General features: G+C 46.5%; 1 protein-coding gene across 13 annotated transcripts in view; it reads right to left on the bottom strand.

Moving 5' to 3' along the window:
• The window catches only part of RIMBP2 (RIMS binding protein 2), a 332521-nt gene that overhangs the window by 129004 nt on the left and 178265 nt on the right, over nucleotides 1-25252 (bottom strand). For 8 of the 13 annotated variants that reach the window (XM_058424982.1, XM_032168269.2, XM_032168265.2 and 5 more), the window contains exon 3: nucleotides 6259-6348. The exons of the other annotated variants lie outside the window; for them this stretch is intronic. The gene's annotated coding sequence lies outside the window, so the exon portion shown is untranslated. The remainder of the gene's footprint in view (nucleotides 1-6258; nucleotides 6349-25252) is intronic. 13 annotated transcript variants of the gene reach the window in all.

Here is a 25252-nt window from a genome sequence, read left to right as displayed (position 1 = left end):
TGTTACCACTTCTACTGGTGCAGCCCCCAGGGCTTCAGTCACCCCGCTGGCTCCCCTAACCCTGCCTGCACCTCCCTAAGAATGCTTGGCAACCCTCCTCAATTGCTTTTGGGGTATGTGCCATCTCTCTCCCGCTAGGACCAGACTGAGACCGTCTGTGACACGGTTCTGATGAGCCTGGAGCAGAAATCTCTAGAGGACAATGACTTTCATGAAACAGAGCTTCGTGAGAAAAGCTTCAGCCCCTCTTCCTCCCACCACAGTGGGGATGCGATCCTTCAAGATGGAATACCGCCTGTCTCGGTGTCACAGAAGCCACCTTCCACACACGTCTCTGCTGGACAGGAGCCCCCAGGCCCTCGCTCCTTCTCCAGGAAGCTGCCTCTGGCCGGGGTCACCACCTCTGGGCTTCCTGAGCACAACAGTGCCCCTCGTGTGAAACCCACCAAGCTCAGGCTTCTGTGAGGGGCAGCTGGAAATAACCCCAGCTGATAAACCTGGAGAAGGGGGCATTCTCTAATTCAGCAGCCACTGATCCCACGTGGATAGAGAACTGATGCCACTAAATTAAAACACGATAAATATTGGCTCAAATGGGCACCTTGGGCCAGTAGCCCAGAAGAGAGCCTGGCAGTTTCTTCTCTGCCTGGTTGGGCTTTGCAGCCCAGCTCATGCCAGGAGTCTTGGTGGATGGGTCATTGGTTGACAAATGCCCTGGCCTCTGGCTGAGCACAATATAGGGGTGCTGGGATCCCTGCCACATCGAGGTCTCTGCCTCAAAGTCTATCACTTTTTTTTTTTTTTCTTGAGAGAGCCTCGCTCTGTCGCCCAGGCTGGAGTGCAGTGGTGTGATCTCGGCTCACTGCAACCTTCACCTCCCAGGTTCAAGTGATTCTCATGCCTCAGCCTCCCGAGTAGCTGGGATTACAGGCGCACTCCACCATACCCAGCCAATTTTTGTATTTTTAGTAGAGACGGGGTTTCTCCATGTTGGCCAGGCTGGTCTCAAACTCCTGACCTCAGGTGATCCACCCGCCTCGGCCTCCCAAAGTGCTGGGATTACAGGCGTGAGCCACCGCTCCTGGCCTGGGTCCCTGTCCCATTGCTCTTGGACTAGAACAGTCTCCTGGATGTTCTCAAGGGCCAAATCAGTCTCCTACTAAAGGAGAAAGTAGACTCAGAGTGACAAAGAAGACGCAGAGATTTTCACTAGACCCATAACCAAAGACAAAATGTCCTAGATGTTCGAGGTTAGGCGCCCAGGCAACTCTTCCTTTGTCCTGATTAAATGCAGGTGAAGAACAGTTCCCTCTCCCGAGATTTTTTTAGAGAATAATATTCAGCTGCAACCCTGGTTGGGACACTCACCTTTCAGTCAAAAACTAAGCCTCACGAATCCCAAATGTCTATGTGTGTCATCCTTTTAAACTTTCATAATTTTTAATAGAAAAAAAATGTTTAAAGAGGGAAATTGCTAGTAAGTTGCATGGTTGCCATTTCATACCAGTGTTTCCTAGCTGTGCCTATACTTCTACAACCTTTTGGGTTTCTGGCCAGCAGGTAAGAGGATTCCCTAGGTTGTAGGAAATTGACCCATGCTACGGCATGTGGTCATAGGTCATGAACTTAATGACCTACTAGTACCCAGCTCCAGAATGTCAGGTACTAACACGGTTTGAGTGATTCTCCAATTTGTGTGCTCACCACACACAAACACAACAGCACATTAACAACCCTGGGTATCAGATCCAGACACTGGACTGGATTTTATTCTCTAAAAAAATCTCGTAAGAGTGAACTGTTCTTCACTTAGATCCAGACACTGGACTCATTTCTATTTCAAAATAGGTTCTTGTGGCAGCAACAGTGGCACCAGGTGGAAGAGAAGCTGGAAATATTTGGCATCAGATACTCAATGTGACGAAAACCTTGAACCTCAGAACTGCTACAGGAACAGTGGCCCAGTGCGGGGAGGAGGGAGCTTAACAGGCACCTCCTAACCCAAACAGAGAAGAAATTTCAATTATTTTTTTCTGAAATCAACAAAAGGCTAGCTTTGCAGCTTCAAAGGCATCAAGCATATTCTTTGCACTATGTCTTGGATCCCAGCTCATCAGTTTCCTCCCACAAGGCTGCCTGCCTAAGAGAATTCAATTCAACACTCCAGACAGCCCAATACCACAGTTTGCACCTAAGAACCAATCATTTCCACACAGGGAAAAATGCTGACAATGCAGTCTCTTTGCATTCATAATTAAGAGCTCTGAGAATTAATTTCCGTCTCTTAATCAGTGCTACTGAAAAGCATTTTGCAATTCCAAGCAAGAATCAGATAGGGGAATTGCTGATCCCCAAGTGTCTCCAGGGATCCAGAAGGGTGCTGGTGTTTCTGCAGGTTTGCGTTGACAAGCCTACCCATGAGTCTGGAGGGACAGTTGAATGCTTCCATCAGCACAAACTCACCCCCACACCTTCAGCCTCCCCAGCTACCACAAAGATGCTCGGCCCAAGAGACAGTCTCTGGGGACTGCCACTCCCTCAATGCCTCCCATGCAGGTAGCCGGCCCCCAGGCACTTGGAAGCAAAGCCAAGCTCCGCAAAGCAGGCTGCAGGACAGCCCTAGGGTGCCCCTGCTGCCTCTCTCAAAGCACTGCTATTCCTGTCCACGCCGGGTGAGCTGCTGGGCTCCCTCAGACACCCATGAGAAGCAGAAGCAAAGGCCAGCTCATTTCCTGTGCCTTGCAGCCTTGTTTAAAAGGCCAAGCTGAGAAGACAGCAGGGGGAGAAATTCAAACCCCAAGCGAACAAACAAAGCGGTTTGAATCCTGCGGGAGCAGGGATGTCAAGCTGCACCACCAGCCATCCAGGAAAGGAGACCTTTGCCTCCGTTGTGAGGGCTGAGCGCTGGGACCCCCACCTCCGCTGGCCCTTGCTGGCCTGGTCAATGCCTGCAGGGCTCAGCTTCAGCACCCCCGTCCCCCGACAGCTGGCATTGCCTCTCCAGGTGCAGCAGCCCAGCTCAGGAGCGGAACGTGTACACATGCAGCTATTTTAGTCATAGGAAGAAAGCCATCCCAGGATCCAACCTCCCTGCGCCCAGCTCCCCACCAGCCCTGTCATCAGCCTGGACTGGAGGCCTGAAACACCCCCATCTTTTTTATATTTTTCCTCCTATTTGAAGAAAAATACTCCTGGCCTAAGAAAGTCACTAAAGCCTTATGATGCATTCAGACCTCAGTGTGAGTTTATCAGAGCCTTTCCTGCAAGTGTAGGTTTGGAAAGTGGGGGCTGGTGGAAAAATGGGGAAAGCATACTAATTGGAGGGTCAGGATATATTAAAACACAATTTTTTTTGAGACAGAGTCTTGCTCTGTCGCCCAGGCTGGAGTGCAGTGGCGTGATCTCAGCTCACTGCAAGCTCTACCTCCCAGGTTCATGCCACTCTCCTGCCTCAGCCTCCAGAGTAGCTGGGACTATAGGTGCCCACTACCATGCCTGGCTAATTTTTTGTATTTTTAGTGGAGATGGAGTTTCACCGTGTTAGCCAGGATGGTCTCAATCTCCTAACCTCATGATCCACCCACCTCAGCCTCCCAAAATGCTGGGATTACAGGAGTGAGTCACCGTGTCCGGCCTAAAACACACCTTTGTAAGAAAAATTATGATAAAATACATATTACATAAAATTTACCATCTTAACTATTTTACGTGTAGGTACTTCAGTGGCATTAAGGACATTCACACTGTTCTACAACCATCACCACCACCCATCTCCAGAACTCTCTTCCTCTTCCCCAACTGAAACTCTGTCCTCATTAAACAGCACCTCCCTATCCCCCCTCTACCCAGCCCCTGGCACCTCCATTCTACTCTTTGTCTCTATGGCTCTGATGATTCTAGGAACCTCATATAAGTGGAATCAAACAGTGTTTGCCCTTTGGGACTGGCTTATTCCCTTACCAAAATGTCCCCAAAGTTCATCCATGCAGTAGTGTGTGTCAGAGTTTCCTTCCTTTTCAAGGGCCAGTAATATTCCATTGTACACATATGCCACATGTTGTTTATTCACTCATCCATCAATGGAAATGTGGGTTATTTCCACCTTTTGGCTACTATAAATTTCTAAGATGTACATATATCTATTTGAGACCCTCCTTTTCAATTTTGTTTTTTGAGACTGTTTCGCTCTATTGCCCAGGCTGGAGTGCAATGGCATGATCTCGACTCACTGAAACCTCAACCTCCCAGGTTCAAATGATCCTCCTGCCTCAGCCTCCCAAGTAGCTGGGATTACAGGCATGCACCACCATGCCTGGCTAATTTTTGTATTTTTAGTAGAGATGGGGTTTTGCCATGTTAGCCAGGCTAGTCTCCAACTTCTGACCTCAGGTGATCCACTCGCCTCAGCCTCTCAAAGTGCTGAGATTACAGGTATGAGCCACCACGCCTGACTGCCTTTTCAATTCTTATACCAGGATTGGGATTGCTGGATCATATGTAATTCTATTTTTAATTTTTTGAGGGACTTACATACTGTTTTCTATAGTGGTTGCACCATTTTACATTCCCAGCAACAATGTGCAGGATTCCAGTTTCCCTACATCCTCATCAACACTTGTAATTTCCTGAAAAACATACCTTTAAAAAATGGCCAAACAAGAAAGCAAGAAAGTGTCAAATCAAGAAACCTCTAATTTTTATATTTAATCACTAGAACTCAGTTATTCCTTGAAATATGCATTGGCAAAGCGGCAAAATTAACAGCTTAAAACAACCCATCATTCAATAGATGTTGACTAAGCACCTACTATGCATCCTTTGAAGGTACAGGAGAGACAGTCATGGATGTGACAGCAAAGCTCTCTGCAATCCCAAGCCCACATTCTCGTAGGAGACAGACAAACACATAAGTGAAGACCTGTGATAGACTAAGATAGCAAGAAAAGATACAAAGACCATGAAAACAGGTGTTGTCACGTAGAGAAAAAAGGGATGGAGGGAGGGCCGTTAGAGCCACGAATCCTCACCAGGAGGGACGCCTAACCTGAGGCTTGAAAGGCAAGAAGCTCCCAGCTGTTGAAGATGATGGAGTGGAGTGTTCTAAGCAGAAACAACCATCAAATGCTGAGACAAGCTTAGGGATCCAAGGAACAAAAGTCAGTCAGAGGTGGACGGGAGGTAGCAAGATGGACAGGATGGCAGCCACAGGGAAAAGCCTCAGTTTTATTTATGGAAGGCATTGGAAGGGTCAGAGGATTGCATGATCCAGAGGGCATCACAAGATCACTCCAGTTGCCATAGGGAAAAGATCACAGGATGACAAGGGAGCTAGACAGGCCAGTTAGGAAATGGCTTTAGCATCTGGGAAAGAGAAGATGACCACAGTGGAGAGGAGAGGAGGAGAGCTGGGGCACGTCTGGGGCTGAGGTGGCTGGTTGGTGTGCTCCATGGTTTGAATGCATCCCCCAAATTTCATGTGTGGGAAACTTAATCCTCAACAGGGCAGTACTGAGAGGTGGAGCCTTTAAGAGGTGACTGAATCATGAGGACTCTGCCCTCATGAATGGATAGGTCCATTCATGGATTAATGTGTTAATGGACCAATGGGTTATCAGGGGAGTGGAACTGCTGGCTTAATAAGAAGAGGAAAAGAGCCCTGAGCTGATATGTGAGCACACTCAGCCCCCTTGCCACGGGATGCCCTATACCACCTTGGGACCCTGCAGAGTCCTCATCAGCAAGAAGGTCCTCACAAGATGCAGCCCCTCAACCTTAGATTCTCAGACTCCATAGCTTAAGAAATAGATTCCTTTTCTTTATAAAGCACCAAGCTTCAGGTATTCTGTTATAAGCAACAGAAAACAGACTCAAGCAGGGAGTTAGATTCAGATGAAGAAAGAGCAGCACCCAGGAGGCACCATCATGGAGGCTCAGGCAACCAGGAGTGGCCACACCATTTACTGGGGAGAAAGTGGTTTGGGAGAGTGGGCACCAATGGGTTTGTTCTGCCTTGCTGTTAAAGATACAGGTGCCTAATAGACTTCCAAGCAGAGATAACCAGCAGACAGTGGATGAGACATCACTGGGTGCCTCACGTGCTGGTCATGTGAAGAAGTGAGAGAGACCTGGCTCAGCCTCTCTGGCCACCTTCACATTGGTGTTCAGTGATTCTTCCCTGCCCCTTCCCAATTGTTCCTCCCTGGCCCAGCGCCCTCCCTCCAGGGCCCCAGATGGTCTGTGGACAGTGGTATCAGCTACCTTGTCATGCTGCCGGGCCCTTGTGGGAAGGCCTGCATGATGGGATCTCAGGCGATACTCTCCCTGGGTGGCATCCTTCAGTTCATTTTCCTAGGACAAAAGGAAAGGACATGTGAGATGGTGCCCCCGTGTTTACAGACTTGGTAGAGTGCAGTGGTTAGGAGCTCCGATGTGGAAATGAGACCCAAGATTGGGCACTGATTCTGCAATCCATAAGCTGTGTATGACTTGGGACTGATTTCTCTCTTTTTTTCCAAACCATAAGTTTCCAAATCTACAAAAGGCAATCATGTTATATTTTACAATGATTAGAATATAATACAATAATACATATTAATCACTTAATGTCTGTGTCCTAAAAAAGCAACAGAACTTCTTGCCAATTGGAGTTGTTAATAAGCTTTGACCCATCCCTTTTCCCATGAACACTGCTCCAAACATACAGCCACAATAGAGACAGAAAGTTTAGAAATACTTAGCCACTCAAAAATAAGATAAAGCTTTCTAAGGACTAAATGGCTAGAACACAATGTGGTGAGTGGAACTTCTGGAATCTTCTAGATTCAGAGTCCAAAAATAGGCAGGGAGAATTAAGAGTCCAGCTTTTTCAAGATATCCAAGATTCAGTGTATTCCACATAAGACAAGAGACATGAACTAAGGTCACCACATGACCCGAGGCAACAGTTAAGCCCCCAAAGAAAGCTGAAAATAATCCATCACCTCTGCCTAGAGCCAGAGCTTTTATGGGGTCATGCACCTAGAGAGGCAAGAGGGAGAAGATCCATTTTTAGGCTCAGTTTTAGGACTTGTCTTACTCTCTACTATCACCATGGCACAGGATCTCCGAGCTGCCAATAATAAAATCTAATTCAAGACTGACAGCACCTAGGATGTGGTACAGTAACTACAAATAGGTAAGACAGGGAGAGTGAGCACAGAAATGGGATTAAGAATCTCTCATTCAAGATGAGTCTGAAAAGAGAAATTCCAGAACACATAAAGAGAACTAACCCTACTAAAGAGATCCCACAAAATTAATAATCAGGATGAATTCACTCCAGAGGAAATAAAAATAATAAAGCAACCTGAAAAGGACTTCAATAAGTTGAGAATCCTAAAAGAAGGAATGACATCCATTCCAAAAGGAAGACAAGCAGAAGGGATAATCAATGACTCACAGTGGAAGGCAGCTGGAACCACACCAGCTACCAGCTGTCAGGCTGAGAACTTCACTTTTTCCCAATTGTTGAAGTTTGTTCTCTGTTCACAACCTAAATGAATTAATACTGGTGGGACACCCACATCTTGAATTGATCTGGTTCATCTCTGTTACAGTATTTCGAGTGCTCAGAGTCTAGGCTCCATTCACACATCAGAAAAGCAGCAAGAAATCATGTGGTTTCAACACTTCCCACTAGGAAAGAGGCTCCTCCTGGCCATTTTCAGCTTCCATTTTTCAGTCAACCTTCCTTTTTCCTTAGCCACAGTCATAATGAGCTCCGCTACTCCCTGGTAGCTACATTTTCACAGCAATAAAACACAGCGAAGGAACCCAAACATAAAAGATGGTGGTGCTTTGTTCTGGGAAACAATGATCCCCCAACCTTAGGGAAAGTGATTGATAACGGAGCAATTCGCTTCTGTCTTCTGAGATGGTCTGGACGGCATAACATTTATCGTTGCCTTTCTCAAGTAAAACAGATCATAATGTAGTCCCACACTGGTTGCTTGAGAGAACTGCAGACTCTTCAGCATGTTCCACATGGCGGAATCCCTGGAGGTCGTAAGGGCATGGAATGGGTGTACTAATCGAAACACCTGGCTGCTGACCTCAGAGGCCGACATGCCCCAAGGTAAACTAAGGCAGCAATAGCTCAGAGAATTTGAGAACAAGAGACATTTGAAATAGGGGTTCGATTATGGGTTCTGAGGTCAACTTGCCTAAATACAAATGGGAGCTCTCCTTAAATGTGACCTTGGACAAGCTGCCTGGCCTCCCTGCACTCTCTGTGACTTAAGCTGTAACCCTAGCAGATATTGTGAGGATTCAAGGACATCAATCTCATGGAACACAGAGCACATCTTACTGCATAAGGTCAAGGCTCAAACAAGTGGCCCCTTCCCTCCTGAAGGCATTGCAATGACTGCCTGCCTCTTCCACGTTCTGCCACCACACAGCCACCTGGTTCATGCCATCCGCCTCTCTCTGCATCACATTTAGGAAGAGTGAATTGCAAGAAAGGAGCACAGGGAAGATAAACAAGGCTGGTCTTTCACCCAATTTTCTGGTGGTTATAGAAATGCTTACATCTATTTATTTTATTTATATTCCATCTTAGTGATTCAAGGTCAGTTGCTTATCCTGATGAAATGAAATCAATCTTTTCAGGAAAAAAGCTCAGGATCGAAATCCTGTCCAGGAAACACCAACCCATGATATCCCCATGCAAAGGGAGAGAAACATCTTCATCTCTTTCCAGTGTAGCTTCCCAAATTGGTCCAAGCGTGATTAGGCACTTCAGATACCACTTACTATACTGGGCACACCCTACCCTAAAAAAGCCAGTCCAGCACTCTGGGAGGCCGAGGCGGGCAGATCACCTGAGGTCAGGAGTTCAAGACCAGCCTGCCCATGGTGAAGCCCCGCTTCTACTAAAAACACACACACACACACACACACACACACACATACACACACAAATTAGCCAGGCGTGGTGGTGGGCACCTGTAATCCCAGCTACTCAGGAGGCTGAGGCAGGAGAATCACTTGAACCCAGCAGGCAGAGGTTGCAGTGAGCTGAGATCACACCATTATACTCCAGCCTGGGCAACAGGAGTGAAACTCCGTCCCCAGAAGGAAAAAAAAAAAGCCCGTCAGAGGGAGATCTACTTGAAACTAACGACCCCCTACCTCACACTTCAAGAATCACAAAAAACTTAGCCAAGTGCCAAAGCCCTTCCTACTGTGATGGTAAAGGAAACCCATTCAGTGACACAGACAGCCTGGTACAGGCACAAAGAAAACAGCACAGGTACCAGCCTGAGCCTCCTCATAATATAAGACTTCATTTATCAGATTATGAGCATCCCACGCTGTCCACGCTTACCCTGAAGAAGCCCAGAGGTGGGCATGGGGACGTGTGGCTCCAGAAGCAGCTCAGCAGGGAAGCCGGCATTGGTCCCCACTGTCCCTTGCGGTGGCAGGCACAGATACCACCCTGACACGCATGTGTTTGCAGGCCTTGGGGGGGAAATCAGAAAACGCCTACCGCTCACCCTTCTGATCCTGTGAAGATGCTGAAAGGCAAGATGGCTTAACCTGGAAGGCCTCATAACTGACCCTGTGCACTACCAGAGCTGTCCACACAGGGAGGTGGACACTACCCCAATCAAATCAAGCCTTTCTGAATTAATCAGCACCACTGAAGAAATTCTGCAGGAATACCAAGCAAAATGCAGATCGCCTGTGTGCTGGTTGCGCGCTTGAGATCAGAAGGCCTCCAAGATGTGGGCCTGGGATCACAACACAACAAAACGAGATTCCCCCAGCAGCCGGCACCCGTGGCACCAGCCGTGACAGTCCCCAGGAGGAGGAAGAGGAGGATTGGGGGCGTGGGGGGTCTAATATAATCTGACACTCTGAGTAACAAGCTTTTCTACAGCCTAGGAGGAGGCACCAGCACGTCAGTGCCTCAGATCATACAAATGCACGCGCGGTCCCACACCACAATGTAACTGACACCCTTGCTGGGTCCCCCATCGTGGGGCTTTGACGCTGTTGAGTACTGACCACATCTGAGTGCCAGTGGTCGAGTGTGAGGACTCACGCCCCCTGCCTAGTGACAGGAAGCCCACGACTCCCACACTGCTGGGACCCTGAGGGGGAGAACTTTCTGAGCTCCAGCTGTAGGCACCACCCCCGTCTTAGCTTCGTGACCTGAAATAACAATCGTGAAAAGAGAAAACCCAGCTTCCAGTAACTTTTTGCTTCTTCAGAAATGTAATGGCTTTGTTTTCCGGGGAAGGACACGTAAGCATTGCAACAGGAATCGTTTCAGTCTCCAGTCCTTTGAGGTTAAAGCCACACAAAAGAGGGTTGAGGGTTTCCCAGCCAGTGGATGCCCCCATGAGGCAGGGCCTACCCTGTAAGAATCAAAACACACAGTCTGTGGAATTTAATTGTCTGCAGCCACAAAAAGGATGGGCACTTCCTTACTTCCACTTATGCCCACCAGAGCGTTCTGGGATTGGATGTGAGGACTCCTAGGGCCACGTGTCCCTGAAACCCCCCTCCCAGGGCAGCTACAGAACATGCCAGTTAAGGAGATATTTTAATCCATTAATATCCACTAACACATTAAACAGGAATAGCCTTATTTGATTTTCTAGCTGCTGTGTTGCAAAATCATGGGCAAAAAGTGAATTCTAATGAGGATGAGGGAGGAAGGAAAAGGGCCAAGGCAAGGCTTTCCAACACCACTGCCCACAGGGAGAGCCGTGTAACACACTCGGTGGACAGGGCCAGAGGTGCTAGAGGTTCGGGGAACGTGGCAACTGGCCAGCCCAGGCCCCAGACTTAGAGGGCAGCTGCAACCCTGTCCCTCCTGCGGGTGCCACGTGGGGATGGGAACCGGCCCTGACAGCCATCTATGTCTTTAGGAGCTGGGACGCTGGCTTTCCATCCAAAACATCCCTGTTTGGATATGGTGGCTACTAACTCAAAACACACATACCATGGGCTCCCTCCCAAAATAAACACATCTACAGGCAGAATTCGACTTCAAGGTGGGGCGCTGCATAAAAGCAGCCAGACTTGTGCAGAGTCCAAGTGCAGGTGGGGTGAGGAGAGGTGCAGGGAGCCCCAGGGAGGCGTGGACTTCCTGTGTGCAGGGAGAGGAGGAGGAGGTGGGTTTCCACGGAGGATGGCCCACAGTGCCTGAGGCCGTCTCCCTGCCTGCTGTGGACTGAATTGCATCTCCCCAAATTCGTACTTTGAAGCCCTAGTCCCCAGGGTGACTCTATTTAGAGATGGGACTCTTAGGAGGTAAGGAAGGTTACATGAAGTCACCAGATCCTAATCCAATAGGGTCCGGGGCTTTCTAAGAGGAGGACGATCTTGGTCTCTCTCCCTGCCTCTCTTTCCCCGTCTCTCTCAGTCTCACTCTGCCTCTGTTTCAGTTTTTCTTTCTGCCTCTATGTCTATCTCTCTGCTCATTTTTCTGGCTCTGTCTCTATGTCTCTCTGCCTCTCTGTCTCTGTCCCCATGTCTCTGTTTCTCTGCTTCTCCTTCTGTCTCTCCCAGTCTCACTCTGCCTCTCTCTCTGCCTCCATGTCTCTCTGTCTGTGTCTCTATTTCTCTGTGTGTGGGGGGGTTTCTCTGCCTCCATCTCTCTCTGTCCCCTACCCACTACCTGGCCGTGTGAGGACACCGTGAGAAAACAGCCATCTGCAAGTCAAGAAGCGGCTCGTACCAGGAACCGAATCAGCCAGCACCTTGGTCTTAGACTTCCAGCCTCCAGGACTGTGAGAAAGGAGAACTCTGTCATTTAAGCTGCCCGGGCTGTGGGATCCCGCTATGGCAGCCTGAGCTAGTGTACGGCCTCTGCTAAAGCAATGAGACATGGACAGGAGCCTTCCCAGAGTCTCCCGAGGCAGCTCAAGGGCTCATCAAGGAAGAAACTGGGTCTTCCGGAGACACCACTTGCCCATCAGGAGCTCCAGTTAAATCCCCATTTCAATAGACAAGGTGGCCACTTCTCTGGGGGCGAAACTGACAAAAGAAAGGAAAAAGCAGGTTCTTTCGATAAACTTGTCAGTTTTATTCATTTCAATAATCCCTCCACCACCACCACTGAGTGTGTATGTGCCAGTACCGGGCTCAGCAGGGGGCCCGGAGTGAGTGTGTGAGGAGCAGCCTCTGCCCCCAGCCTTGTGGGTGCAGCAGACAGCGCAGGGCATTCCGGGTTGTGATGTCAGGAATGCCTGTTGCTATGGGGAGAGGCGAGAAGAATTCTCAGTATCTCCTGGTACAGGTCTGGTCTCAGAGGTGGGGAAGAGGGTCCATCCAGCACAAATACATAACAGAGTCATGAAAGGCCACAGCAAGGCCTCTGGCTCTGAGGATCTGGCATCCACGCTACAGGATTCAAAACCATGAACATCCAATCTCCTGGCCACACTGGACAGGCCCCAGCGAGACGCTTCCTCGCGGCCTCTGCTCTGCTGGCCTCAAAGTAAAGAGGTTGCCTCCAGATGCCGGGGTGGTGCTCCCAGCCCTGGAGATGGACGCTGCTCCTGAGGAGGGGAGGATTTGGACATGGGAAGCACCTCAGTGAGAGAGTGGACATGGTAATTAACCCGTCACGTCTTTCTGACAGCACGAATGCAATTAATTCTTGTGTAAATGAGATGCAACCTCCCAAGAGTACAGAAGCTTCTTCTCTGCTCTTCTTTGTCCTCTACCTGTGGTTCCAGAGGAATGAGCCAGGCCAGATTCCCGGTGGCCTCAAGCAGAGCCCAACCAGGCTGCAGTGAGCAGGGGACACACCTCACGGGTGACCAGCCCCACGCACAGACCCACAGTGGAGAGGACACACCACGTGCAGAGAGCTACAGACAGCTGGGCTCTGGCTGGACAGGCACTGGGGGTAGCAGGTGTAAAGAGGCAAGAAGGGTCGGGTGGCGAGGACTTCGTGAGCCTCACTGAGGAGTTTGTACTTTATTTAGAATGAAATGCAGAAGCTGTCAAAGGTGTTTAAGTGAAATAATAGAAAAATAATACCTGCACTTGGGAAATACTGTCCTGGATGTTAAAGGGATTGAAGAGGGGTCAGGCTGGAGTCAAAGAGACCAATTAGCACTCATTTAGGGGACAAGTGCCAGTGGCCAGAATTGAGATTATGGCAGCAGAAAGCAGAAAGAGGAAGGCGGGTACAGGAGTTATTAAAGCAAGTGAAATAGCATGGCTTGGTGACTAGAGAAGAAGGTGCCACATTCTGGCTTGGGGCTGCAGAGGCAGGGAGGAGGGAGAAAGTGCAGGTTTAAGGGATGGGGCACGTTTGGTTGCGCTGGGGCTTGGTGAGTGTGAGACCCCACATGACGCCCGGTAGGAATGCTCAGGGGACAGGTCCCCACATGGCCCAGAGCTCAGGAAGGAGAGCCTGACCCAGACCCAGATGTGAAAGTTGCACTGATACCGATGCCACTTTGAGTCATGGGAGGGGAGGAGCTCTCAGCAAGATTAAGGAGCAGGAGACAGAGCTGGGAGAAGCCCAGGCATCACAAATGGGCATGAGCCGATCCTGTAGAATGCAGGGCAGAAAAAACGGGAAGCGAGCCCCGGGCTGTCCTAGAAGCTGAGTGACCAGAGCTTGGAGAGTGGGGACCGGCAGGTCAGCTACTGCCCAGAAGCCAAGCAGCACTGTGGACATCTCCATGACCTCCAGGAGAGGTTCTGGTGATGCGATAAGCAGAGGGCAGCATCGATGGGTGGGAGATAAAGAGGAAGAGGGAGGAGATGCTTTTTGCAGAGCACTGGGTGAGAAGAGGCGCAGACAGACAAGGTCATGATTAGAGCCTCCTAGAGGCGTGGATGACTAAGGAAGGTAGAGAATGCCCTGGAGGCAGTCACAGAGTCAGTAACTCCTCCTTCCTCCCACAAGCGAGTGGGATGTGCGTAGCTGCTGGGAACAGCAGCCCTCCAGGAAGCCCAGTCAAGGCTGAGGGTGGTAACGTTCATGGAGGCATTGGCAGGTGCAGATGGACACATGGGGAAGACATAAGGGCAGCAGAGAAAAGGATGGGGCACTTGGGGATGAGATCATGTGAGGGGAGATGACCCAAGGGGCTCGTGTTGGATGATGCAGCAGCTTTGATCCCCTGGGCTTCTACGCTGGGCCAAGAACCAACATAAGCTCTTTGCTTTCCTCCTCTTCTTTGTGAAATCTCATCCAGTCCTCTCAGCACTGCCATGTGGCAGACATTCTTGCTATCCTGCTTGTCAAGGGAAGAAATTCAAGCTCAAGGAGGTTAAGTAACTGAGCGAGCAGCCTCCCCCGAGCATGTGGAGGGGTGGGACTCAAGCCCAGGCTGTGCAGCTGTCAGGTTTGAGACCCCCTCCTCCCTGCCCCAATTCACCTCTTATTCTCCTTAGGAAGAGCATCGCCCAGCCACTCCCTGGGTCCCAAGGCCCAGAGGAAGGTTCAGAAATGCCTCCAGTTGGCAGGGGTGGGGGGTTCTGGAAGGCCTGGGGCATCTTCCCTTGCACTGGAGACTACAGATACAGTCTTGGGGGCCTACAAAAATATTTCCTGGTATTTTTATTTCCACGAAATCTAAAAGAATATATAAAGGAACAATTTTGTACCCTGTTCAGGACCAAAGGCCAACATCTACATTTGGGTTTGTGGGCCCTCCTGTGCCGGCCTGAAGAATCACCGCATTGACTGTCCTGAGATGCGGAAAGACAATGAAAGCTAACTTCAATGGTGCTTTCGTGCTCAATGAAAGCCAGATGACTTCTACAGGTTCAGGCATCAAAGATCTTGCAAGAGTTTGAAAGAGATCAGTGGTAGGAATTGAGTCAACTTCCAGCCAACTGTACAAAGGCATTAACTTTACTTATAAGAGGAAATGTGATTTAAGTTATATATCATATGACACATTAAGTCACAGTGAGTTTGGATTTTGAATTTTATTGGTGTCTTGAAGTTGTTTCTCTTTCATCTGCTCATTCATTTTGGCCTTATGGTTTAGAAAAGCCATAAAAATTTTATAACCAGTTTTATCTCTGGACACATGTAATTACATTATGAATTATAAATACATAACCATATTATGCTCAAACACAGACTATATAGTTATAATATACAAGTCTGGTAGATAATATTATATAAGAATGATGTAATTATCAATTATAATAACGTACAATAAAAATAATCTAAGTCAACACTGGAGTGTGCTTGGTAATATTTTTTCTTTCTGAAAAGGCTTCATAAGTGGTTCTAGCCTAAAGTCATGGGTGGGAGACTAAAGTGAAGGAAGGGAAGGGAAGAAAAGCCGGTGGTGGGAAGCCTGGAGAGGGAGCCTGAACTAAGGAGAGAAGGAGAAACCACAGGGTGGAAGGTGAGTGGTTGCTGCTGTCCAGGGTCCTGATGGTCACTGCACCCTACTCCCGCCCGCCCCTTGAGGTTAAGGCCGAGGGCAGTCAGCTAAGTCATCCCAGGGTGTGGAGAGACCCTTGGGACTTAGAGGACCTGGGTTTGAAGCCTATCCTAACATTGACCTGATGTAATTTGGGGAAAATTATTTAGCCTAAGTATTCTTGGCAATTTAAATGAGATAATTCATATAAATGTATTTTTCAAGTCGTAAAGGGCAATTTGAATGTGAAATATTATGCTAATAAAGGTACTGGCACTAAAGCAATTGCTTCTGGTTTCCCAGTGTCGGGGGAGGGTTCTGGGGGAGGCTGGAGAGAGCAACTCCAAACCTCTCTGTTCCCTTCTATTTTCAGAAATTTGCTTCAACCATGACTGATACATGCTATTCCTGATCTGTTTGATATTTCAGCATTGCACATATGCCAATAATGCAATTGCAGGGAAGCACATGGTGCTATTTAAAAACTGTGTTCCTAACACAGGTTAGAGACAAGCTCAAGTGGAAAAATATAATACATGAAGCAGATTCTCAGGCGAGTTTATGACATTTACATTCACCTTTTAAATAAGGCTTCTCTCAGCTTCTGCATAGCAAAAGAAACTATCGTCAGAGCAAACAGACAACCTGCAGAATGGGAGGAAATTTTTGCAATCTATCCATTTGACACAAGGCTGATATCCAGAATCCACAAGGAGCTTAAACAGACTTACAAGAGGAAAAAAAAAAAAAAAAAAAACATTAAAAAGTGGGCAAAGAACATGAACAGAAACTTCTCAAAAGAAGACATTTATGTGGCCAACAAATATGCAAAAAAGCTCAACATCACTAATCATTAGAGAAACGCAAATTAAAAGCACAATGAGATACTATCTCATAACAGTCAGAATGGCAACTACTAAAAAGTCAGTCAAGAAACAACAGATGCTGGCAAGGCTGTGGAGAAATATAAACACTTTTACGCTGTTGATGGGGATGTAAATTAGTTCAACCATTGTGGAAGACAGTGTGACGATTCCTTGAAGACCTAGAACCAGAAATATCATTTGACCCAGCAATCTCATTACTGGGTATATACCCAAAGAAATATAAATCATTCTATTATAAAGATACATGCAAGCATATGTTCACTGCAGCACCATTCACAGTAGCAAAGACATGGAATCAACCCAAATGCCCATCAATGATAGACTTGATAAAGAAAACATGGTCTGTATACACCATGGAATACTATGCAGCCATAAAAAGGAATGGGATCACATCCTTTGCAGGGACATGGATGGAGCTGGAAGCCATTATCCTCAGTAAATTAATGCAGGAACAGAAAACCAAACACCACATGTTCTCACTTATAAGTGGGAGCTGAATGATGAGGACACATGGATATAGGGAGGGGAACAACACACACTGCGGCCTGTTGGAGGTGGAGGGTGGGGGAAGGGAGAGAATCAGGAGAAATAGCTGATGCATGCTGGGCTTCATACCTAGGTGATGAGCTGACAGGTGCAGCAAACCACCATGGCACATGTTTACCTGTGTAACAAACCTGCACGTCCTGCACATGTACCCCATAACTTAAAATAAAAATGTCTCTCAATAATTGTACTTCATCAACTTACATGTATCTGCAATGCATACTCTGACTTCCTAGTGGAAAAGAAACATGGTTAAATTTATATCTGCTTCATATTGGTCAGTATAATCAGGACACAAGCAGCCCCAAAGGGAACCCTTTTCTACCAAAACAATGGGGTTGAACTTAGGAGAGAACAGTTATGCCATACAGCTGAGGAGATCAAAAATGGGAACCCTCATATATTTCCAGTGGAGATGTAAAATGGTGCAGCCACTGCAGAAAACAGTTTAGTGGTTCCCTAAAAAGTTCAACAGACTCACTACATTACCCAGCAATTCACTCCCAGGCTTATGCCCAGAGCATTGGAAACAGGTGTTCAAATACTTATACGCAAATGTCACGGCAGCATTATTCATAATAGCGAAAATTCAGAAACAACCCAAGTGTCAATTGATGGATGAATGGATAAGCCAAATGTGGTCCATCCATAAAGTGGAAGATAATCCAGCCTACAGAAGGAATGACATGCTGATTCATGCCACAACAGGCATGAACCTCAAAAAATGACATGCTGATTCACACTACAACAGGGATGAACGTCAAAATGACATGCTGATTCACGCTACAACAGCGATGAACCTCAAAAATTGACACGCTGATTCACGCCACAACAGGGATGAACCTCAAAAAATGACACGCTGATTCACGCTACAACAGGGATGAACCTCAAAAAATGACACACTGATTCACACTACAACAGGGATGAACCTCAAAAAATGACATGCCGATTCATGCTACAACAGGGATGAACCTCAAAAAATGACACGCTGATTCACGCTGCAACAGCGATGAACCTCAAAAATGTCACACTGGGTAGACAAAGCCAGACACAAATGTTCACGTTGTATGATTCCACGTACATGAGATATTCAAGACAGGTAAATCCGCAGAGACGGAAAGCAGACCCGTGGCTGTCAGGGCTGGAAGGAGGAAGGAAAGGGGAGGGGCTACGTGGCTGGTACAGGGTTTCCTTTGGGATGATGAAGATGTTTTGGAACTAGAGGTGCTGACAGCACAACACTGCAAATGTACTAAATGCCACTGAATGGTTCACTATAAATGGTTAATTTTATGTTACGGCAATTTTATGTCAATTTCTTTTTAAAAGATACCACCCAACCTCCCCGCAAAAGAAGGCATCAGTCCCCAACATTTTGGGCACCAGGGACCGGCTTCACGGAAGACAAATTTTCCACAGACTGGGGTGGGGGGAATGGTTTTGGGATGGAACTTCTATCTCACATCGTCAGGCATTAGGTTCTCATAAGGAGTGTGCAAACTAGATCCCTCACATGTGCAGTTCACTCTCCTATGAGAATCTTATGCCGCCAAAGAGCTCAAGCGATCATGCTTATTCGCCCGCTGCTCACCTCCTGCTGTGCAGCCCAGTTCGTAACAGGCCACAGACCTGTGCTGGTCCATGGCCCAGGGGTTGGGGACCCACGCTATAAGGGAAAAGAGACAAACCTATATCCCAACAGTATGTTTCCCTGGGTGTCTCCTGTTGAAAGAATCTCACCTGAGTGCCACTCTGGTGTGTAAGGACATCCATTCTTGGGACAGTGGAACCTCTAAACACAACCGGCCACTGCATTTGGTTCTCTACCAATCAACAACAATCTGCTCCAATATGAGAGGGAAAACTTAGCCAGGGGAACTTACCGAGACTTGATGTGTTTAATATGGCTCCTTCCCTAGGGATTTGCAAGGGTAATTTTTTTCTATATGTGATGTTGGTATAACGTGTTGACTTTAGCACTAAACCCCTGCACAAAATGTGACTCTACCGAATGCTTGTTCAGACTATATAATGCATGGTAATTTATAAGCTATATTCCCCTAACTCCTAAAAAATGATTTAAGAATGCTTATACTAAAAGTATTTACACAATAAGGCAGCTAAGAATAACAATTTTTAAAAAGAAAAAGGGGACAATATATAGAAAACCTTATACCAGGAAATCACATAAAAAGGGTTTTTACCTGTTGACTGAACATTACATTTGTACTGTGAGCTTGCCAGCTGCTAGTGCCTGAAGGAAAAACCTATAACTTTTTTAACATGAAGGATGTGCCTCCTCGGATTCTGCCACAAATGACAAAGCAATGAAAAATATGCGATTGCCGTTTTTAAACAAATCACTTGCTTTTTCAAGAGCTGATTTATGAGAACTGCTGCAACATGGTACTACTCCCTAAAGAGCTTCTGTCTTCTCACCTTCTCCTTCCAACCTACGGGTTTTTCTTCACCACACTTCAAATTTTTGAGCAAGGCCACATTCAGTTATATGAGCGACTGAAACTGGTGGTTCTGCAAGCTGGTCCATGGTGCAGATTCAGGCTGTGAACTTGTACAAATTGAGCAGCTCTTCATGTTGCCTGCTCATTCAAGACGACCATGCCTCTCTCCCCAAGGACTGATCACTTTGATTGATGACCGATTGAATTTGCCTTATGCACAGGGTGACTCAGAGACCTCCAAGTATTAGAAAATGTGTCCTTAGTTTAGATCCAAATCTATCTTCTGCTTATCAAGTGATAATATCTATGGCCATAGAAATCAGACAAAATTCCTTTCCAGATGGATGTTTTCAGATATTTTTGTTAACTTGTTAAATTGAGGTAAAACATACATGAAATGCACAAATCATAGATGTACAACTCCATTAACTTTTACAAAGTACACCCACCTGTATAACTACGACCCAGATGAAGAAGTAGGACATTCGCTGCCACCTCAAAACCTCTCCCCTGCCTCCTTCCAGCTGAGAGTCTCCAAAAGGTAACCACTGTTCTGATTTCTAGTCCCATGAATGTGTTTTGCCTGTTTTTCCATTCTATGTAAATGTAATAAAATATAGATTTTTAATGTATGGATATTTATCTCAACATTTTATCTAGGACGCATCCACATCTGTGAAATAGCAGCCCTTCATTACTGTGTAGTATCCTCTTATACAAATATTCCGAGATTTATCTATTTATGTTCAACTATTATTGAACATTAGGATGATTCCAGTTTGAGACCATTAAAAATAATGCTTCAAAGATCATTCTTGAGCACGTTTTCCTGGAGGCATATGTACATGTTTCTCATAATTACTCATCTAGGAATGGAACAGTGGTGCCTGCAGAGGTATGAACATAGCAAAGTTCACCCATGTCATAGATTGTCTTCTAAAAGCCAAATGGTGGTGCTTTCAGAGATTCCAGCAGGTGTCCCTTCCATGAGAGTCCGAACCCAGATGCCTCTAGGAGTTACGTCTAATGAGATGCATATGTTTAGCCTCTAGGAGTTACATCTTATGAGATGCATGTGTTCAGCTTTTGCTAAACAGCTTTTAGAAAAGTGGGGAGTGTCAAAAGAAGACATACAAATGGCCAGCAGGTATACGAAAAAGTGCTCATCATCACTAATCAGAGAAATGCAAACTAAAACCACAATGAAGTATCTTCTTACCCCAGTCAGAATGGCTATGATGAAAAAGTCAAAAAATAACAGATACTGGCAAGGATGTGGACAAAAGCGAACTCTTACACACTGATTTGGAATATAAATTAGTATAACCTTTATAGAGAACACTATGGATGTTTCTCAAAGAACAAAAAATAGAACTATTAATACCATTCCGTCCAGTAATGCCACTACTGGTATCCACTCAAAGGAAAACAAATCATTGTATCAAAAAGACACCTGCGCTCATGTGTTCACCATAGCATTATTCACAATAGCAAAGATAGAGAATCAACCTAAATGTCCGTCAGTGGATAATTGGATAAAGAAAATATGGTATACATACACCATGAAATACTGTCCAGCCATAAAAAGAATGAAATTATGTCTTTTACAGCAACATGGATGAAACTAGAGGCCATTATTTTAAGTGAAACAACTCAGAAAGTCAAATACTGCATGTTCTCAGTCACAAGCAGGAGCTAAACAGTGTCTCCACGTGGACACAAAGTGGAATGATAGGCTAGGTGCGGTGGCTCATGGCCGTAACCCCAGCACTTTGGGAGGCTGAGGCAGGCAGATCACTTGAGGTCAGGAGTTCGAGACCAGCCTGGCCAACATGGTGAAACCCCATCTCTACTAAAAATACAAAAATTAGCCAGGCATGGTGGTGTGTACCTGTAATCCCAGCTACTCTGGAGGCTGAAGCAGGATAATCGCTTGAACCCAGAAGGCAGAGGTTGCAGTGAGCAGAGATCATGCCCCTGCGCTTCAGCCTGGGTGACACAGCGAAATTCCATCTTAACAAAAAAAAAAAAAGAGAGAGAGAGAGAGTAGAATGATAGACACTGGAACCTTAGAAGGGTGGTGGGAAGGAGTGGGAGATGGTGGGAGGGGAGTGGAAGGGGGTGGGAGGGGTGGATGATGAAAAATTACTTAATGGGTACGATGTATAATATTCTAGTGATGGTTGGCTGGGTGCGGTGGTTCACGCCTGTAATCCCAGCACTTTGGGAAGCCAAGGCGGGTGGATCACGAGGTCAGGAGATCCAGACCATCCTGACCAACATGGTGAAACTCCGTCTCTACTAAAAAAAAAAAAAAAATCTGGTTATGCTAGAAGCTCAGGCTTCACTACACAATATATCCATGTAGCAAAACTGCACTTGTACCCCTTAAATATATGCAAATGTAGCGGGAAGTCTGAGACTCCCCATGGCTTCATATCTTCACCAACTTTGGTGCTGTCGATCCTTCTCTATGGAAGCCATCTTGGAGTGGCACAGTGGTGCCTGCAGAAGCATGAACACAGCTAAGTTCACCATGTCATAGATTCTGTCTTCGAAGAGCCAAATGGTGGTGATTTCAGAGCTTCCGGCAGGTATCCGATCTTCCACGAGAGTCCAAACCCAGACACCTCTAGGAGTTACATCTAAGCAAAGCAGCCTGGCTGAAGATCATCCATAGTGGTTAGGATTGGCACAAAGAGGAGAGTGTCCACCTGTCTCGGAAAGGGTCTATCACTGAGCTCCAGCTAGGTGTGGTCCATGAGGAACATGGGCCACCATTATTGGGGCCACTATTATTTTTGAAGTGAAACCAAATCAATATTTTTATGTAAAACATCCCCATCTGAAGATGTTGGCGACTAAGGAAAGCCTGCCTGAAGCCCACTTGACGTTCACCGGCTTCCCTTTAGCAAGCTCACGTCAGACCTTTGCTGACCTCTGATCGCTGGCCGGCTCCCTCAGCAAGGGCCTCGGAGTGTGTCAGCTTCCTCCTTAGTGAGCAGCTGCTCTGTTCTCTGGGGCTGATGAATTTATGATAATACTTTGAAAAAAAGAACCTTAATCAGCTGGGTGCAGTGGCTCATGCTCCTAATCCCAGTGCTTTGGGAGTCCGAGGTGGGAGAATCACATAAGGCCAGGGGTTTGAGGCCAGGCTGGGCAACATAGCAAAACCTAGTCTCAACTAAAAAATAAAAAATAAAAAATTGTTTTTAATTAGCAGGGCATGGTGGCACACATCTGTAGTCCCAGTACCCAGGAGGCTGAGGCAGGAGGATCGCTTGAGCCCAGGAGGTCAAGGCTGCAGTGAGCCAAGATAATCCCTCTGCACTTCAGCCTGGGCAAGCAGCGGAATGAGACTTTGTCTCTAAAAATACTAATATTAATAACAACAGTGACTAACACACTGCACAAGTACTAATCTAAGCACCATTACACAAACTAACTCATTTAATCCTTGCAACAAGCCTGTAAAACGCAGCGCTCTCTCTCTCTCTCTCTATATATATATATACACACACACATATATACGCATATATATATATACATACCTGTACATATATACATATATACACATATACATATATACACATATACATATATACACATATACATATATATACATATACATATATACACACACACATATATATATACATATACATACACACACACACACACACACACACACATATATATATATTTTTTTTTTGAGCCAGGGTCTTGCTCTGTCACTCAGGCTGGAGTGCAGTGGTACAATTTCAGCTCACTGCAGTCTCAACCTCCTGGGCTCAAGTGATCCTCCTGTCTCAGGCCCCCCAAGTAGCTGGGACTACAGGTAGGCACCACCATATCTGCTATTTTTTTTTTTTTTTTTTTTGTAGAGACGGGGTTTCACCAATTTGCCCAGGCTGGCCTCGAACTCCTGAGCTTGAGCAATCTCTCCACCTCAGCTCCCCAAAGTGCTGTCATTACAGGCGTGAGCCATCACGCCCAGTTGCAGCATTATTTTTAATTCCCATTTTATGGATGGAAAAAAAGGAGACAAAAGGCATTTAAGTAATAGTGTGGAGGGTATGTACAAAAATGAGAGAGATAGAAACAGAGACAGATGGGCGTGCGGAGCTGGGGGACAGGTTCTTCACCCATAAACGTAAATGTCATTTTGGGTTAACAGACGGCATCTCCTGGTTGTCCCTGGCCTCCTGAAATGCCCATGACCCCCGGAATGGGTCGACACTATTAATCTCTATGCTTAACACTGACTGGCTGAATTTATTCCAAAATACCCAAGCCTCAAGAATGAAGACCAAGCTCTCGCTGGATTTTACGAATCCCCCTCCGGTAATGGTTTCCAAAAGGTCTTTAGAATCCTTTATTAGCATCAAAAAATTTCACCATCACACCCCAACTGCACGATAGTATCTAGACTTCCACTTATTTCAGCCATAGTCAACCCCTGGGCACTTACAGATTGGCCGACTTCTGCAATAATCTATTCCCCAACCAGCTGGGCCCTGGAGTATAGAAGTTGCTGCAGGTCCCTGCTGTCCAATATGGTGGCCACCAGTCATGTCTGGCTATTTAATTTTAAATTTAATTTAAGTCAAATAAAATCCCAGTATGTAGAGCTTAATTTCCTTCCTCTCAGCTATGGGCTGGACTTGGCGACTTGCTTCCTGAAGTGAGATAAGAGAGGAACAGCAACTTCGCAGATACCACCTTCACCAAGTGACCATGGCTGACATCACCAGCAGTAAGTCACACTGATACCGTGAAGCCCCTGATATGGCATGATGGGGAGGGCACTTCTCCTCTGGGGTACCTTTTCCAAAAACCTAGAACCCCATTTTAATCATAGGAAAACACAAGACAACCCCAAATTGGGAGATATTCTGTAACATATCTGGCCAGTACTGTTAAAAAGTATCAAGGTACAATAAACAAGGAGGGACTGAGAAACTCTCACAAATCTTAGTAAGAAAACTCTCACTAAGGAGGCATGATGGCCAGATGCAGTGTGCTGTCTTGGATGGGATTCCAGGGCAGAACAACGATACCACCAGGGCCACTTACACCCCAGGTCTTCCTAAACACAGCATCGACTGCAGCTGTGTCTTTGCGAATGCTGGGGTTGGTTCCATAGAATGCATTTCAAGCAGACACGAGGCCACAGTTCGCTTATTGGCTTTACCCCAAAAGTTTTGCCTCCTGCCTCTGTAGCTGACACTCATAAGAGTGAAATTTATTTTCATGAATCCCACTTTGCCACTAGCAGCATAAGACAGGGCGGAGGGCTGGGAAAGAAGGTGGCTCCATCACCCTACAGTACAAGGCAAACAGAGATGCAGGGCAGGACCTTGGAGGCCTCCCAGCACCCACACATGCTTGCCATATTGCCATCAGCAAATGATTTAACCTCTTTGAAGTCTCACTTCCCTCTCCTGGAGAAATGAGTATGCCCTCCCATACCTTTGTGGGGTCATTGGGAAGGTTAAAATAAGCCAGCCTGTGAAAGATCCAGGTGCATATTAGAAGGAAAATGAAGGTGAATTTCTGTTCACCTCATGCAGAATTCTCGGCCCAGGCTGTACATACATAGTGCATCTCAAATTGCAAAGGAAACTCTTGTCCTATCATAAATTCATTAGCCCCAGAGAACAGAGCAATACATCCTGATTGCTTTTTATAGGAGGAAATGAGATTGCCTACCTGTCTAGCATGGAGAAGTCATTAGAGGGGCTATGTCAGCGCTCAGGTCTAAGCTCAGATCATGTTTGAAATTGCCCCTTTGGCTGGACTCAGGGTGAAATGACTGCTAATTATAAGCACACTTGCTCTTGCTGTCTCCCTTCGGATGGAAGGATGGAATTGTCAACAAATCTGCTGTTTCCATTTTATTCACACAGGATCACTAGACTCCAAAAACCAACAAAAGCAAAATGCAGGTCAGCAG

The sequence above is a fragment of the Hylobates moloch genome, unplaced genomic scaffold (genome assembly GCF_009828535.3).
Source record: "Hylobates moloch isolate HMO894 unplaced genomic scaffold, HMol_V3 SCAFFOLD_12, whole genome shotgun sequence".
Taxonomy (NCBI): Eukaryota; Metazoa; Chordata; class Mammalia; order Primates; family Hylobatidae; genus Hylobates; species Hylobates moloch.
The sequence above is the reverse complement of the archived record's forward strand: the minus strand, read 5'-3'. Positions and strand labels throughout refer to the sequence as shown.